This window comes from Leptosomus discolor, unplaced genomic scaffold, assembly GCF_034619465.1.
Source record: "Leptosomus discolor isolate bLepDis1 unplaced genomic scaffold, bLepDis1.hap2 HAP2_SCAFFOLD_30, whole genome shotgun sequence".
Lineage (NCBI taxonomy): Eukaryota > Metazoa > Chordata > Aves > Leptosomiformes > Leptosomidae > Leptosomus > Leptosomus discolor.
In genome coordinates, this window is record NW_028237788.1 from 3189665 (window position 1) to 3207113 (window position 17449).

Consider the following 17449-nt stretch of genomic DNA (forward strand, 5'->3'; position numbering starts at 1 on the left):
AGAGCCCAACGCACGTCCCGACGTACAGCCCAACGCACGTCCCGACGTAGAGCTGAAAGTAAGCTACATCCCGACGTAGAGCCCAACGCACGTCCCGACGTAGAGCCCAACGCACGTCCCGACGTAGAGCCCAACGCACGTCCCGACGTAGAGCTGAAAGTAAGCTAAATCCCGACGTAGAGCCCAACGCACGTCCCGAAGTAGCGCCCAACGCACGTCCCGACCTAGCGCCCAACGCACGTCCCGACGTAGCGCCCAACGCACGTCTCGACGTAGAGCTGAAAGTAAGCTAAATCCCGACGTAGAGGCCAACGCACGTCCCGACGTAGAGGCCAACGCACGTCCCGACATAGAGGCCAACGCACGTCCCGACGTAGAGCAGAAAGTTAGCTAACTACAGACGTAGAGCCCAACGCACGTCCCGACGTAGAACCCAACGCACGTCCCGACGTAGAGCCCAACGCACGTCCCGACGTAGAGCCCAACGCACGTCCCGACGTAGAGCCCAACGCAAGTCCCGACGTAGAGCTGAAAGCTAAATGCCGACGTAGAGGCCAACGCACGTCCCGACGTAGAGCTGAAAGTAAGCTAAATCCCGACGTAGAGCCCAACGCACGTCCCGACGTGGAGCCCAACTCACGTCCCGACGTAGAGCCCAACGCACGTCCCGACGTAGAGCTGAAAGTTAGCTAACTACAGACGTAGAGCCCAACGCACGTCCCGACGTAGAGCCCAACACACGTCCCGACGTAGAGCTGAAAGTAAGCTAAATCCCGACGTAGAGCCCAACGCACGTCCCGATGTAGAGGCCAACGCACGTCCCGACGTAGAGCTGAAAGTAAGATAAATCCCGACGTAGAGGCCAACGCACGTCCCGACGTAGAGGCCAACGCACGTCCCGACGTAGAGCTGAAAGTAAGCTAAATCCCGAGATAGAGCCCAACGCACGTCCCGACGTAGAGCCCAACGCACGTGCCGACGTAGAGCCCAACGCACGTCCCGACGTAGAGCTGAAAGTAAGCTAAATCCCGACGTAGCGCCCAACGCACGTCCCGAAGTAGCGCCCAACGCACGTCCCGACATAGCGCCCAACGCACGTCCCGACGTAGCGCGCAACGCACGTCCCGACGTAGAGCTGAAAGTAAGCTAAATCCCGACGTAGAGGCCAACGCACGTCCCGACGTAGAGGCCAACGCACGGCCCGACGTAGAGGTCAACGCACGTCCCGACGTAGAGGCCAACGCACGTCCCGACGTAGAGCTGAAAGTAAGCTAAATCCCGACGTAGAGCCCAAGGCACGTCCCGACGTAGAGTCCAACGCACGTCCCGACGTAGAGCCCAACGCACGTCCCGACGTAGAGCCCAACGCACGTTCCGACGTAGCGCCCAACGCACGTCCCGACGTAGAGCTGAAAGTTAGCTAACTACAGATGTAGAGCCCAACGCACGTCCCGATGTAGAGCTGAAAGTTAGCTAACTACAGACGTAGAGTCCAACGCACGTCCCAACGTAGAGTTGAAAGTTAGCTAACTACAGACGTAGAGCCCAACGCACGTCCCGACGTAGAGCCCAACGCACGTCCCGACGTAGACCTGAAAAGTAAGCTAAATCCTGACGTAGAGCCCAACGCACGTCCCGACGTAGAGCCCAACGCACGTCCCGACATAGCGCCCAACGCACGTCCCGACGTAGAGCTGAAAGTTAGCTAACTACAGACGTAGAGCCCAACGCACGTCCCGACGTAGAACCCAACGCACGTCCCGACGTAGAGCCCAACGCACGTCCCGACGCAGCGCCCAATGCACGTCCCGACGTAGAGCTGAAAGTAAGCTAAATCCCGACGTAGAGCCCAACGCACGTCCCGACGTAGAGCCCAACGCACGTCCCGACGTTGAGCTGAAAGATAGGTAACTACAGACGAAGAGCCCAACGCGCGTCCCGACGTAGAGCTGAAAGTAACCTAAATCCCGACGTAGAGCCCAACGCAAGTCCTGACGTAGAGCATAACGCACGTCCCGACGTAGAGCCCAACGCACGTCCCGACGTAGAGCCCAACGCACGTCCCGACGTAGAGCTGAAAGCTAAATGCCGACGTAGAGGCCAACGCACGTCCCGACGTAGAGCTGAAAGTAAGCTAAATCCCGACGTAGAGCCCAACGCACGTCCCGACGTGGAGCCCAACTCACGTCCCGACGTAGAGCCCAACGCACGTCCCGACCTAGAGGTGAAAGTTAGCTAACTACAGACGTAGAGCCCAACGCACGTCCTGACGTAGAGCCCAACGCTCGTCCCGACGTAGAGCTGAAAGTAAGCTAAATCCCGACGTAGAGCCCAACGCACGTCCCGACGTAGAGCTGAAAGTAAGCTAAATCCCGACGTAGAGGCCAACGCACGTCCCGATGTAGAGGCCAACGCACGTCCCGACGTAGAGCTGAAAGTAAGCTAAATCCCGACGTAGAGGCCAACGCACGTCCCGACGTAGAGCTGAAAGTAAGCTAAATCCCAACGTAGAGCCCAACGCACGTCCCGACGTAGAGCCCAACGCACGTCCCGACATAGAGCCCAACGCACCTCCCGACGTAGAGCTGAAAGTAAGTTAATCCCGACGTAGCGCCCAACGCACGTCCCGAAGTAGCGCCCAACGCACGTCCCGACGTAGCGCCCAACGCACGTCCCGACGTAGCGCCCAACGCACGTCTCGACTTAGAGCTGAAAGTAAGCTAAATCCCGACGTAGAGGCCAACGCACGTCCCGACGTAGAGGCCAACGCACGTCCCGACGTAGAGCTGAAAGTAAGCTAAATCCCGACGTAGAGCCCAACGCACGTCCCGACGTAGAGCCCAACGCACGTCCCGACGTAGAGCCCAACGCACGTTCCGACATAGCGCCCAACGCACGTCCCGACGTAGAGCTGAAAGTTAGCTAACTACAGATGTAGAGCCCAACGCACGTACCGACGTAGAACTGAAAGTTAGCTAACTACAGACGTAGAGCCCAACGCACGTCCCAACGTAGAGTTGAAACTTAGCTAACTACAGACGTAGAGCCCAACGCACGTCCCGACGTAGACCTGAAAGTAAGCTAAATCCCGACGTAGAGCCCAACGCACGTCCCGACGTAGAGCCCAACGCACGTCCCGACGTAGAGCCTAACGCACGTCCCGACGTAGAGCTGAAAGTAAGCTAAATCCCGACGTAGAGCTCAACGCACGTCCCGACGTAGACCCCAACGCACGTCCCGACGTAGAGCCCAACGCACGTCCCAACGTAGAGCCCAACGCACGTCCCGACGTAGAGCTGAAAGTTAGCTAACTACAGACGAAGAGCCCAACACGCGTCCCAACGTAGAGCCCAACGCGTGTCCCGACGTAGAGCCCAACGCACGTCCCGACGTAGAGCCCAACGCACGTCCCGACGTAGAGCTTAAAGTAAGCTAAATCCCGACGTAGAGCCCAACGCACATCCCGACGTAGAGCCCAACGCACGTCCCGATGTAGAGGCCAACGCACGTCCCGACGTAGAGGCCAACGCACGTCTCGACGTAGAGCTGAAAGTAAGCTAAATCCCGACATAGCGCCCAACGCACGTCCCGACGTAGAGCTGAAAGTTAGCTAACTACAGACGTAGAGCCCAACGCACGTCCCGACGTAGAGCAGAAAGTTAGCTAACTACAGACGTAGAGCCCAACGCACGTCCCGACGTAGAACCCAACGCACGTCCCGACGTAGAGCCCAACGCACGTCCCGACGTAGCGCCCAATGCACGTCCCGACGTAGAGCTGAAAGTAAGCTAAATCCCGACGTAGAGCCCAACGCACGTCCCGACGTAGAGCCCAACGCACGTCCCGACGTAGAGCTGAAAGTTAGCTAACTACAGACGAAGAGCCCAACGCGCGTCCTGACGTAGAGCTGAAAGTTAGCTAACTACAGACGTAGAGCCCAACGCGCGTCGCGACGTAGGGCCCAACGCGTGTCCCGACGTAGAGGCCAACGCACGACCCGACGTAGAGCTGAAAGTAACCTAAATCCCGACGTAGAGCCCAACGCACGTCCCGACGTAGAGCCCAACGCACGTCCCGACGTAGCGCCCAACGCACGTCCCGACGTAGAGCTGAAAGTTACCTAACTACAGACGTAGAGCCCAACGCACGTCCCGACGTAGAGCAGAAAGTTAGCTAACTACAGACGTAGAGCCCAACGCACGTCCCGACGTAGAACCCAACGCACGTCCCGACGTAGAGCCCAACGCACGTCCCGACGTAGAGCCCAACGCAAGTCCCGACGTAGAGCTGAAAGCTAAATGCCGACGTAGAGGCCAACGCACGTCCCGACGTAGAGCTGAAAGTAAGCTAAATCCCGACGTAGAGCCCAACGCACGTCCCGACGTGGAGCCCAACTCACGTGCCGACGTAGAGCCCAACGCACGTCCCGACGTAGAGCTGAAAGTTAGCTAACTACAGACGTAGAGCCCAACGCACGTCCCGACGTAGAGCCCAACGCACGTCCCAACGTAGAGCTGAAAGTAAGCTAAATCCCGACGTAGAGGCCAACGCACGTCCCGATGTAGAGGCCAACGCACGTCCCGACGTAGAGCTGAAAGTAAGATAAATCCCGACGTAGAGGCCAACGCACGTCCCGACGTAGAGGACAACGCACGTCCCGACGTAGAGCTGAAAGTAAGCTAAATCCCGACGTAGAGCCCAACGCACGTCCCGACGTAGAGGCCAACGCACGTCCCGACGTAGCGCCCAACGCACGTCCCGACGTAGAGCTGAAAGTAAGCTAAATCCCGACGTAGAGCCCAACGCACGTCCCGAAGTAGCGCCCAACGCACGTCCCGACGTAGCGCCCAACGCACGTCCCGACGTAGCGCGCAACGCACGTCCCGACGTAGAGCTGAAAGTAAGCTAAATCCCGACGTAGAGGCCAACGCACGTCCCGACGTAGAGGCCAACGCACGGCCCGACGTAGAGGCCAACGCACGTCCCGACGTAGAGGCCAACGCACGTCCCGACGTAGAGCTGAATGTAAGCTAAATCCCGACGTAGAGCCCAACGCACATCCCGACGTAGAGTCCAACGCACGTCCCGACGTAGAGCCCAACGCACGTCCCGACGTAGAGCCCAACGCACGTTCCGACGTAGCGACCAACGCACGTCCCGACGTAGAGCTGAAAGTTAGCTAACTACAGATGTAGAGCCCAACGCACGTCCCGATGTAGAGCTGAAAGTTAGCTAACTACAGACGTAGAGCCCAACGCACGTCCCAACGTAGAGTTGAAAGTTAGCTAACTACAGACGTAGAGCCCAACGCACGTCCCGACGTAGAGGCCAACGCACGTCCCGACGTAGAGCTGAAAGTAAGCTAAATCCCGACGTAGAGCCCAACGCACGTCCCGACGTAGAGCCCAACGCACGTCCCGACGTAGAGCTGAAAGTAAGCTAAATCCCGACGTAGCGCCCAACGCACGTCCCGAAGTAGCGCCCAACGCACGTCCCGACCTAGCGCCCAACGCACGTCCCGACGTAGCGCCCAACGCACGTCTCGACGTAGAGCTGAAAGTAAGCTAAATCCCGACGTAGAGGCCAACGCACGTCCCGACGTAGAGGCCAACGCACGTCCCGACGTAGACCTGAAAGTAAGCTAAATCCCGACGTAGAGCCCAACGCAAGTCCCGACGTAGAGCCCAACGCACGTCCCGATGTAGAGGCCAACGCACGTCCCGACGTAGAGGCCAACGCACGTCTCGACGTAGAGCTGAAAGTAAGCTAAATCCCGAGGTAGAGCCCAACGCACGTCCCGACTTAGAGCCCAACGCACGTCCCGACGTAGAGCCCAACGCACGTCCCGACGTAGCGCCCAACGCACGTCCCGACGTAGAGCTGAAAGTTACCTAACTACAGACGTAGAGCTCAACGCACGTCCCGACGTAGAGCAGAAAGTTAGCTAACTACAGACGTAGAGCCCAACGCACATCCCGAAGTAGAGCCCAACGCACGTCCCGACGTAGAGCCCAACGCACGTCCCGACGTAGAGCTGAAAGTAAGCTAAATCATGACGTAGAGCCCAACGCACGTCCCGACGTAGAGCCCAACGCACGTCCCGACGTAGAGCTGAAAGTAAGCTAAATCCCGACGTAGCGCCCAACGCACGTCATGAAGTAGCGCCCAACGCACGTCCCGACGTAGCGCCCAACGCACGTCCCGACGTAGAGCTGAAAGTAAGCTAAATCCCGACGTAGAGCCCAACGCACGTCCCGACGTAGAGTCCAACGCACGTCCCGGTGTAGAGCCCAACGCACGTCCCGACGTAGAGCCCAACGCACGTTCCGACGTAGCGCCCAACGCACGTCCCGACGTAGAGCTGAAAGTTAGCTAACTACAGATGTAGAGCCCAACGCACGTCCCGACGTAGAGCTGAAAGTTAGCTAACTACAGACGTAGAGCCCAACGCACGTCCCAACGTAGAGTTGAAAGTTAGCTAACTACAGACGTAGAGCCCAACGCACGTCCCGACGCAGAGCCCAACGCACGTCCCGACGTAGACCTGAAAGTAAGCTAAATCCCGACGTAGAGCCCAACGCACGTCCCGACGTAGAGCCCAACGCACGTCCCGACGTAGAGCCTAACGCGCGTCCCGACGTAGAGCTGAAAGTAAGCTAAATCCCGACGTAGAGCTCAACGCACGTCCCGACGTAGAACCCAACACACGTCCCGACGTAGAGCCCAACGCACGTCCCGACGTAGAGCCCAACGCACGTCCCGACGTAGAGCTGAAAGTTAGCTAACTACAGACGAACAGCCCAACGAGCGTCCCGACGTAGAGCTGAAAGTTAGCTAACTACAGACGTAGAGCCCAAAGCGCGTCCCGACGTAGAGCCCAACGCGTGTCCCGACGTAGAGCCCAACGCACGTCCCGACGTAGAGCCCAACGCACGTCCCGACGTAGAGCTGAAAGTAAGCTAAATCCCGACGTAGAGCCCAACGCACGTCCCGATGTAGAGCCCAACGCACGTCCCGACGTAGAGCTCAACGCACGTCCCGACGTAGCGCCCAACGCACGTCCCGACGTAGAGCTGAAAGTTACCTAACTACAGACGTAGAGCCCAACGCACGTCCCGATGTAGAGCAGGAAGTTAGCTAACTACAGACGTAGAGCCCAACGCACGTCCCGACGTAGAGCCCAACGCACGTTCCGACGTAGAGCCCAACGCACGTCCCGACGTAGAGCTGAAAGTAAGCTAAATCCCGACGTAGAGCCCAACGCACGTCCCGACGTAGAGCCCAACGCACGTCGCGACGTAGAGCCCAACGCACGTCCCGACGTAGAGCTGAAAGTTAGCTAACTACAGACGAAGAGCCCAACGCGCGTCCCGACGTAGAGCTGAAAGTTAGCTAACTACAGACGTAGAGCCCAACGCGCGTCGCGACGTAGAGCCCAACGCGTGTCCCGACGTAGAGGCCAACGCACGTCCTGACGTAGAGCTGAAAGTAAGCTAAATCCCGACGTAGAGGCCAACGCACGTCCCGACGTAGAGGCCAACGCACGTCCCGACGTAGAGCTGAAAGAAGCTAAATCCCGACGTGGAGCCCAACGCACGTCCCGACGTAGAGCCCAACGCACGTCCCGACATAGAGCCCAACGCACGTCCCGACGTAGAGCTGAAAGTAAGCTAAATCCCGACGTAGCGCCCAACGCACGTCATGAAGTAGCGCCCAACGCACGTCCCGACGTAGCGCCCAACGCACGTCCCGACGTAGAGCTGAAAGTAAGCTAAATCCCGACGTAGAGGCCAACGCACGTCCCGACGTAGAGGCCAACGCACGTCCCGACGTAGAGGCTACGCACGTCCCGACGTAGAGGCCAACGCACGTCCCGACGTAGAGCTGAAAGTAAGCTAAATCCCGACGTAGAGCCCAACGCACGTCCCGACGTAGAGTCCAACGCACGTCCCGGTGTAGAGCCCAACGCACGTCCCGACGTAGAGCCCAACGCACGTTCCGACGTAGCGCCCAACGCACGTCCCGACGTAGAGCTGAAAGTTAGCTAACTACAGATGTAGAGCCCAACGCACGTCCCGACGTAGAGCTGAAAGTTAGCTAACTACAGACGTAGAGCCCAACGCACGTCCCAACGTAGAGTTGAAAGTTAGCTAACTACAGACGTAGAGCCCAACGCACGTCCCGACGCAGAGCCCAACGCACGTCCCGACGTAGACCTGAAAGTAAGCTAAATCCCGACGTAGAGCCCAACGCACGTCCCGACGTAGAGCCCAACGCACGTCCCGACGTAGAGCCTAACGCGCGTCCCGACGTAGAGCTGAAAGTAAGCTAAATCCCGACGTAGAACTCAACGCACGTCCCGACGTAGAACCCAACACACGTCCCGACGTAGAGCCCAACGCACGTCCCGACGTAGAGCCCAACGCACGTCCCGACGTAGAGCTGAAAGTTAGCTAACTACAGACGAAGAGCCCAACGCGCGTCCCGACGTAGAGCTGAAAGTTAGCTAACTACAGACGTAGAGCCCAACGCGCGTCGCGACGTAGAGCCCAACGCGTGTCCCGACGTAGAGGCCAACGCACGTCCTGACGTAGAGCTGAAAGTAAGCTAAATCCCGACGTAGAGGCCAACGCACGTCCCGACGTAGAGGCCAACGCACGTCCCGACGTAGAGCTGAAAGAAGCTAAATCCCGACGTGGAGCCCAACGCACGTCCCGACGTAGAGCCCAACGCACGTCCCGACATAGAGCCCAACGCACGTCCCGACGTAGAGCCCAACGCACATCCCGACGTAGAGCCCAACGCACGTCCCGACGTAGCGCCCAACGCACGTCCCGACGTAGAGCTGAAAGTTACCTAACTACAGACGTAGAGCCCAACGCACGTCCCGACGTAGAGCAGAAAGTTAGCTAACTACAGACGTAGAGCCCAACGCACGTCCCGACGTAGAGCCCAACGCACGTCCCGACGTAGAGCCCAACGCACGTCCCGACGTAGAGCTGAAAGTAAGCTAAATGCCGACGTAGAGGCCAACGCACGTCCCGACGTAGAGCTGAAAGGAAGCTAAATCCCGACGTAGAGCCCAACGCACGTCCCGACGTAGACCTGAAAGTAAGCTAAATCCCGACGTAGAGCCCAACGCACGTCCCGACGTAGAGGCCAACGCACGTCCCGACGTAGAGCCTAACGCACGTCCCGACGTAGAGCTGAAAGTAAGCTAAATCCCGACGTAGAGCTCAACGCACGTCCCGACGTAGAACCCAACGCACGTCCCGACGTAGAGCCCAACGCACATCCCGACGTAGAGCCCAACGCACGTCCCGACGTAGCGCCCAACGCACGTCCCGACGTAGAGCTGAAAGTTACCTAACTACAGACGTAGAGCCCAACGCACGTCCCGACGTAGAGCAGAAAGTTAGCTAACTACAGACGTAGAGCCCAACGCACGTCCCAACGTAGAGCCGAACGCACGTCCCGACGTAGAGCCCAACGCACGTCCCGACGTAGAGCCCAACGCACGTCCCGACGTAGAGCTGAAAGGAAGCTAAATCCCGACGTAGAGCCCAACGCACGTCCCGACGTAGAGCCCAACGCACGTCCCGACATAGCGCCCAACGCACGTCCCGACGTAGAGCTGAAAGTTAGCTAACTACAGACGTACAGCCCAACGCACGTCCCGACGTAGAGCAGAAAGTTAGCTAAATACAGACGTAGAGCCCAACGCACGTCCCGACGTAGAACCCAACGCACGTCCCGACGTAGAGCCCAACGCACGTCCCGACGTAGAGCCCAACGCACGTCCCGACGTAGAGCTGAAAGTAAGCTAAATGCCGACGTAGAGGCCAACGCACGTCCCGACGTAGAGCTGAAAGTAAGCTAAATCCCGACGTAGAGGCCAACGCACGTCCCGACGTAGAGGCCAACGCACGTCCCGACGTAGAGGCCAAAGCACGTCCTGACGTAGAGCTGAAAGTAAGCTAAATCCCGACGTAGAGCCCAACGCACGTCCCGACGTAGAGCCCAACGCACGTCCCGACGTAGAGCCCAACGCACGTCCCGACGTAGAGCCCAACGCACGTTCCGACGTAGCGCCCAACGCACGTCCCGACGTAGAGCTGAAAGTTAGCTAACTACAGATGTAGAGCCCAACGCACGTCCCGACGTAGAGCTGAAAGTTAGCTAACTACAGACGTAGAGCCCAACGCACGTCCCAACGTAGAGTTGAATGTTAGCTAACTACAGACGTAGAGCCCAACGCACGTCCCGAAGTAGAGCCCAACGCACGTCCCGACGTAGACCTGAAAGTAAGCTAAATCCCGACGTAGAGCCCAACGCACGTCCCGACGTAGAGCCCAACGCACGTCCCGACGTAGAGCCTAACGCGCGTCCCGACGTAGAGCTGAAAGTAAGCTAAATCCCGACGTAGAGCTCAACGCACGTCCCGACGTAGAACCCAACGCACGTCCCGACGTAGAGCCCAACGCACGTCCCGACGTAGAGCCCAACGCACGTCCCGACGTAGAGCTGAAAGTTAGCTAACTACAGACGAAGAGCCCAACGCGCGTCCCGACGTAGAGCTGAAAGTTACCTAACTACAGACGAAGAGCCCAACGCACGTCCCGACGTAGAGCCCAACGCACGTCCCGACGTAGAGCTGAAAGTAAGCTAAATCCCGACGTAGAGGCCAACGCACGTCCCGACGTAGAGGCCAACGCACGTCCCGATGTAGAGGCCAACGCACGTCCCGACGTAGAGGCCAACGCACGTCTCGACGTAGAGCTGAAAGTTAGCTAACTACAGACGTACAGCCCAACGCACGTCCCGACGTAGAGCAGAAAGTTAGCTAAATACAGACGTAGAGCCCAACGCACGTCCCGACGTAGAACCCAACGCACGTCCCGACGTAGAGCCCAACGCACGTCCCGACGTAGAGCCCAACGCACGTCCCGACGTAGAGCTGAAAGTAAGCTAAATCCCGACGTAGAGGCCAACGCACGTCCCGACGTAGAGGCCAACGCACGTCCCGACGTAGAGGCCAAAGCACGTCCTGACGTAGAGCTGAAAGTAAGCTAAATCCCGACGTAGAGCCCAACGCACGTCCCGACGTAGAGCCCAACGCACGTCCCGACGTAGAGCCCAACGCACGTTCCGACGTAGCGCCCAACGCACGTCCCGACGTAGAGCTGAAAGTTAGCTAACTACAGATGTAGAGCCCAACGCACGTCCCGACGTAGAGCTGAAAGTTAGCTAACTACAGACGTAGAGCCCAACGCACGTCCCAACGTAGAGTTGAATGTTAGCTAACTACAGACGTAGAGCCCAACGCACGTCCCGAAGTAGAGCCCAACGCACGTCCCGACGTAGACCTGAAAGTAAGCTAAATCCCGACGTAGAGCCCAACGCACGTCCCGACGTAGAGCCCAACGCACGTCCCGACGTAGAGCCTAACGCGCGTCCCGACGTAGAGCTGAAAGTAAGCTAAATCCCGACGTAGAGCTCAACGCACGTCCCGACGTAGAACCCAACGCACGTCCCGACGTAGAGCCCAACGCACGTCCCGACGTAGAGCCCAACGCACGTCCCGACGTAGAGCTGAAATTTAGCTAACTACAGACGAAGAGCCCAACGCGCGTCCCGACGTAGAGCTGAAAGTTAGCTAACTACAGACGTAGAGCCCAACGCACGTCCCGACGTAGAGCCCAACGCACGTCCCGACGTAGAGCTGAAAGTAAGCTAAATCCCGACGTAGAGGCCAACGCACGTCCCGACGTAGAGGCCAACGCACGTCCCGATGTAGAGGCCAACGCACGTCCCGACGTAGAGGCCAACGCACGTCTCGACGTAGAGCTGAAAGTAAGCTAAATCCCGACGTAGAGCCCAACGCACGTCCCGACGTAGAGCCCAACGGACGTCCCGACGTAGAGCCCAACGCACGTCCCGACGTAGAGCTGAAAGTTAGCTAACTACAGACGAAGAGCCCAACGCGCGTCCCGACGTAGAGCTGAAAGTTAGCTAACTACAGACGTAGAGCCCAACGCGCGTCCCGACGTAGAGCCCAGCGCGTGTCCCGACGTAGAGCCCAACGCACGTCTCGACGTGGAGCTGAAAGTAAGCTAAATCCCGACGTAGAGCCCAACGCACGTCCCGACGTAGAGCCCAACGCACGTCCCGATGTAGAGGCCAACGCACGTCTCGACGTAGAGCTGAAAGTAAGCTAAATCCCGATGTAGAGCCCAACGCACGTCCCGACGTAGAGCCCAACGCACGTCCCGACGTAGAGACCAACGCACGTCCCGACGTAGAGCTGAAAGTTAGCTAACTACAGACGAAGAGCCCAACGCGCGTCCCGACGTAGAGCTGAAAGTTAGCTAACTACAGACGTAGAGCCCAACGCGCGTCGCGACGTAGAGCCCAACGCGTGTCCCGACGTAGAGGCCAACGCACGTCCCGACGTAGAGCTGAAAGTAACCTAAATCCCGACGTAGAGCCCAACGCACGTCCCGACGTAGAGCCCAAAGCACGTCCTGACGTAGAGCCCAACGCACGTCCCGACGTAGCGCCCAACACACGTCCCGACGTAGAGCTGAAAGTTACCTAACTACAGACGTATAGCCCAATGCACGTCCCGACGTAGAGCCCAACGCACGTCCCGACGTAGAGCGCAACGCACGTCCCGACGTAGAGCTGAAAGCTAAATGCTGACGTAGAGGCCAACGCACGTCCCGACGTAGAGCTGAAAGTAAGCTAAATCCCGACGTAGAGCCCAACGCACGTCCCGACGTGGAGCCCAACTCACGTCGCGACGTAGAGCCCAACGCACGTCCCGACGTAGAGCTGAAAGTTAGCTAACTACAGACGTAGAGCCCAACGCACGTCCCGACGTAGAGCTGAAAGTAAGCTAAATCCCGACGTAGAGCCCAACGCACGTCCCGACGTAGAGCTGAAAGTAAGCTAAATCCCGACGTAGAGGCCAACGCACGTCCCGATGTAGAGGCCAACGCACGTCCCGACGTAGAGCTGAAAGTAAGCTAAATCCCGACGTAGAGCCCAACGCACGTCCCGACGTAGAGCTGAAAGTTAGCTAACTACAGACGTAGAGCCCAACGCGCGTCGCGACGTAGAGCCCAACGCGTGTCCCGACGTAGAGGCCAACGCACGTCCCGACGTAGAGCTGAAAGTAACCTAAATCCCGACGTAGATCCCAACGCACGTCCCGACGTAGAGCCCAAAGCACGTCCTGACGTAGAGCGCAACGCACGTCCCGACGTAGCGCCCAACACACGTCCCGACGTAGAGCTGAAAGTTACCTAACTACAGACGTAGAGCCCAACGCACGTCCCGACGTAGAGCCCAACGCACGTCCCGACGTAGAGCGCAACGCACGTCCCGACGTAGAGCTGAAAGCTAAATGCTGACGTAGAGGCCAACGCACGTCCCGACGTAGAGCTGAAAGTAAGCTAAATCCCGACGTAGAGCCCAACGCACGTCCCGACGTGGAGCCCAACTCACGTCGCGACGTAGAGCCCAACGCACGTCCCGACGTAGAGCTGAAAGTTAGCTAACTACAGACGTAGAGCCCAACACACGTCCCGACGTAGAGCCCAACGCATGTCCCGACGTAGAGCTGAAAGTAAACTAAATCCCGACGTAGAGCCCAACGCACGTCCCGACGTAGAGCTGAAAGTAAGCTAAATCCCGACGTAGAGGCCAACGCACGTCCCGATGTAGAGGCCAACGCACGTCCCGACGTAGAGCTGAAAGTAAGCTAAATCCCGACGTAGAGCCCAACGCACGTCCCGACGTAGAGCTGAAAGTTAGCTAACTACAGACGAAGAGCCCAACGCGCGTCCCGACGTAGAGCTGAAAGTTAGCTAACTACAGACGTAGAGCCCAACGCGCGTCCCGACGTAGAGCCCAGCGCGTGTCCCGACGTAGAGCCCAACGCACGTCTCGACGTGGAGCTGAAAGTAAGCTAAATCCCGACGTAGAGCCCAACGCACGTCCCGACGTAGAGCCCAACGCACGTCCCGATGTAGAGGCCAACGCACGTCTCGACGTAGAGCTGAAAGTAAGCTAAATCCCGACGTAGAGCCCAACGCACGTCCCGACGTAGAGCCCAACGCACGTCCCGACGTAGAGACCAACGCACGTCCCGACGTAGAGCTGAAAGTTAGCTAACTACAGACGAAGAGCCCAACGCGCGTCCCGACGTAGAGCTGAAAGTTAGCTAACTACAGACGTAGAGCCCAACGCGCGTCGCGACGTAGAGCCCAACGCGTGTCCCGACGTAGAGGCCAACGCACGTCCCGACGTAGAGCTGAAAGTAACCTAAATCCCGACGTAGAGCCCAACGCACGTCCCGACGTAGAGCCCAAAGCACGTCCTGACGTAGAGCCCAACGCACGTCCCGACGTAGCGCCCAACACACGTCCCGACGTAGAGCTGAAAGTTACCTAACTACAGACGTAGAGCCCAACGCACGTCCCGACGTAGAGCCCAACGCACGTCCCGACGTAGAGCGCAATGCACGTCCCGACGTAGAGCTGAAAGCTAAATGCTGACGTAGAGGCCAACGCACGTCCTGACGTAGAGCTGAAAGTAAGCTAAATCCCGACGTAGAGCCCAACGCACGTCCCGACGTGGAGCCCAACTCACGTCGCGACGTAGAGCCCAACGCACGTCCCGACGTAGAGCTGAAAGTTAGCTAACTACAGACGTAGAGCCCAACGCACGTCCCGACGTAGAGCCCAACGCATGTCCCGACGTAGAGCTGAAAGTAAGCTAAATCCCGACGTAGAGCCCAACGCACGTCCCGACGTAGAGCTGAAAGTAAGCTAAATCCCGACGTAGAGGCCAACGCACGTCCCGATGTAGAGGCCAACGCACGTCCCGACGTAGAGCTGAAAGTAAGCTAAATCCCGACGTAGAGGCCAACGCACGTCCCGACGTAGAGGCCAACGCACGTCCCGACGTAGAGCTGAAAGTAAGCTAAATCCCGACGTAGAGCACAACGCACGTCCCGACGTAGAGCCCAACGCACGTCCCGACGTAGAGCCCAACGCACGTCCCGACGTAGAGCCCAACGCACGTCCCGACGTAGAGCTGAAAGTAAGCTAAATCCCGACTTAGCGCCCAACGCACGTCCCGAAGTAGCGCCCAACGCACGTCCCGACGTAGCGCCCAACGCACGTCCCGACGTAGAGCTGAAAGTAAGCTAAATCCCGACGTAGAGGCCAACGCACGTCCCGACGTAGAGGCCAACGCACGTCCCGACGTAGAGGCCAACGCACGTCCCGACGTAGAGCTGAAAGTAAGCTAAATCCCGACGTAGAGCCCAACGCACGTCCCGACGTAGAGCCCAACGCACGTCCCGATGTAGAGCCCAACGCACGTCCCGACGTAGAGCTGAAAGTAAGCTAAATCCCGACGTAGCGCCCAACGCACATCCCGAAGTACCACCCAACGCACGTCCCGACGTAGCGCCCAACGCACGTCCCGACGTAGCGCCCAATGCACGTCCCGACGTAGAGCTGAAAGTAAGCTAAATCCCGACGTAGAGGCCAACGCACGTCCCGACGTAGAGCCCAACGCACGTCCCGACGTAGAGCTGAAAGTTAGCTAACTACAGACGTAGAGCCCAACGCACGTCCCGACGTAGAGCAGAAAGTTAGCTAAATACAGACGTAGAGCCCAACGCACGTCCCGACGTAGAACCCAACGCACGTCCCGACGTAGAGCCCAACGCACGTCCCGACGTAGAGCCCAACGCACAACCCGACGTAGAGCCCAAAGCACGTCCCGACGTAGAGCTGCAAGTAAGCTAAATGCCGACGTAGAGGCCAACGCACGTCCCGACGTAGAGCTGAAAGGAAGCTAAATCCCGACGTAGAGCCCAACGCACGTCCCGACGTAGAGCCCAACTCACGTCCCAACGTATAGCCCAACGCACGTCCCGACGTAGAGCTGAAACTTAGCTAACTACAGACGTAGAGCCCAACGCACGTCCCGACGTAGAGCCCAACGCACGTCCCGACGTAGAGCCCAACGCACGTCCCGACGTAGAGCTGAAAGTAAGCTAAATCCCAACGTAGAGCCCAACGCACGTCCCGACGTAGAGCTGAAAGTAAGCTAAATCCCGACGTAGAGGCCAACGCACGTCCCGACGTAGAGGCCAACGCACGTCCCGACGTAGAGCTGAAAGTAAGCTAAATCCCGACGTAGAGGCCAACGCACGTCCCGACGTAGAGGCCAACGCACGTCCCGACGTAGAGCTGAAAGTAAGATAAATCCCGACATAGAGCCCAACGCACGTCCCGACGTAGAGCCCAACGCACGTCCCGACCTAGAGCCCAACGCACGTCCCGACGTAGAGCTGAAAGTAAGCTAAATCCCGACGTAGCGCCCAACGCACATCCCGAAGTACCGCCCAACGCACGTCCCGACGTAGCGCCCAATGCACGTCCCGACGTAGAGCTGAAAGTAAGCTAAATCCCGACCTAGAGCCCAACGCACGTCCCGACGTAGAGGCCAACGCACATCCCGACGTAGAGGCCAACGCACGTCCCGACGTAGAGCTGAAAGTAAGCTAAATCCCGACGTAGAGCCCAACGCACGTCCCGACGTAGAGCCCAACGCACGTCCCGACGTAGAGCCCAACGCACGTCCCGACGTAGCGCCCAACGCACGTCCCGACGTAGAGCTGAAAGTTAGCTAACTACAGACGTAGAGCCCAACGCACGTCCCGACGTAGAGCAGGAAGTTAGCTAACTACAGACGTAGAGCCCAACGCACGTCCCAACGTAGAGCCCAAGGCACGTCCCGACGTAGAGCGAAACGCACGTCCCGACGTAGAGCTGAAAGTAAGCTAAATCCCGACGTAGAGCCCAACGCACGTCCCGACGTAGAGCCCAACGCACGTCCCGACGTACAGCCCAACGCACGACCCGACGTAGAGCTGAAAGTAAGCTAAATCCCGACGTAGAGCTCAACGCACGTCCCGACGTAGAGCCCAACGCACGTCCCGACGTAGAGACCAACGCACGTCCCGACGTAGAGCTGAAAGTAAGCTAAATCCCAACGTAGAGCCCAACGCACGTCCCGACGTAGAGCCCAACGCACGTCCCGACGTAGCGCCCAACGCACGTCCCGACGTAGAGCTGAAAGTTAGCTAACTACAGATGTAGAGCCCAACGCACGTCCCGACGTAGAGCTGAAAGTAAGCTAAATCCCGACGTAGAGCCCAACGCACGTCCCGACGTAGAGCTGAAAGTAAGCTAAATCCCGACGTAGAGCCCAACGCACGTCCCGACGTAGAGCTGAAAGTAAGCTAAATCCTGACGTAGAGGCCAACGCACGTCCCGAAGTAGAGGCCAACGCACGTCCCAACGTAGAGCTGAAAGTAAGCTAAATCCCGACGTAGAGCCCAACGCACGTCCCGATGTAGAGCCCA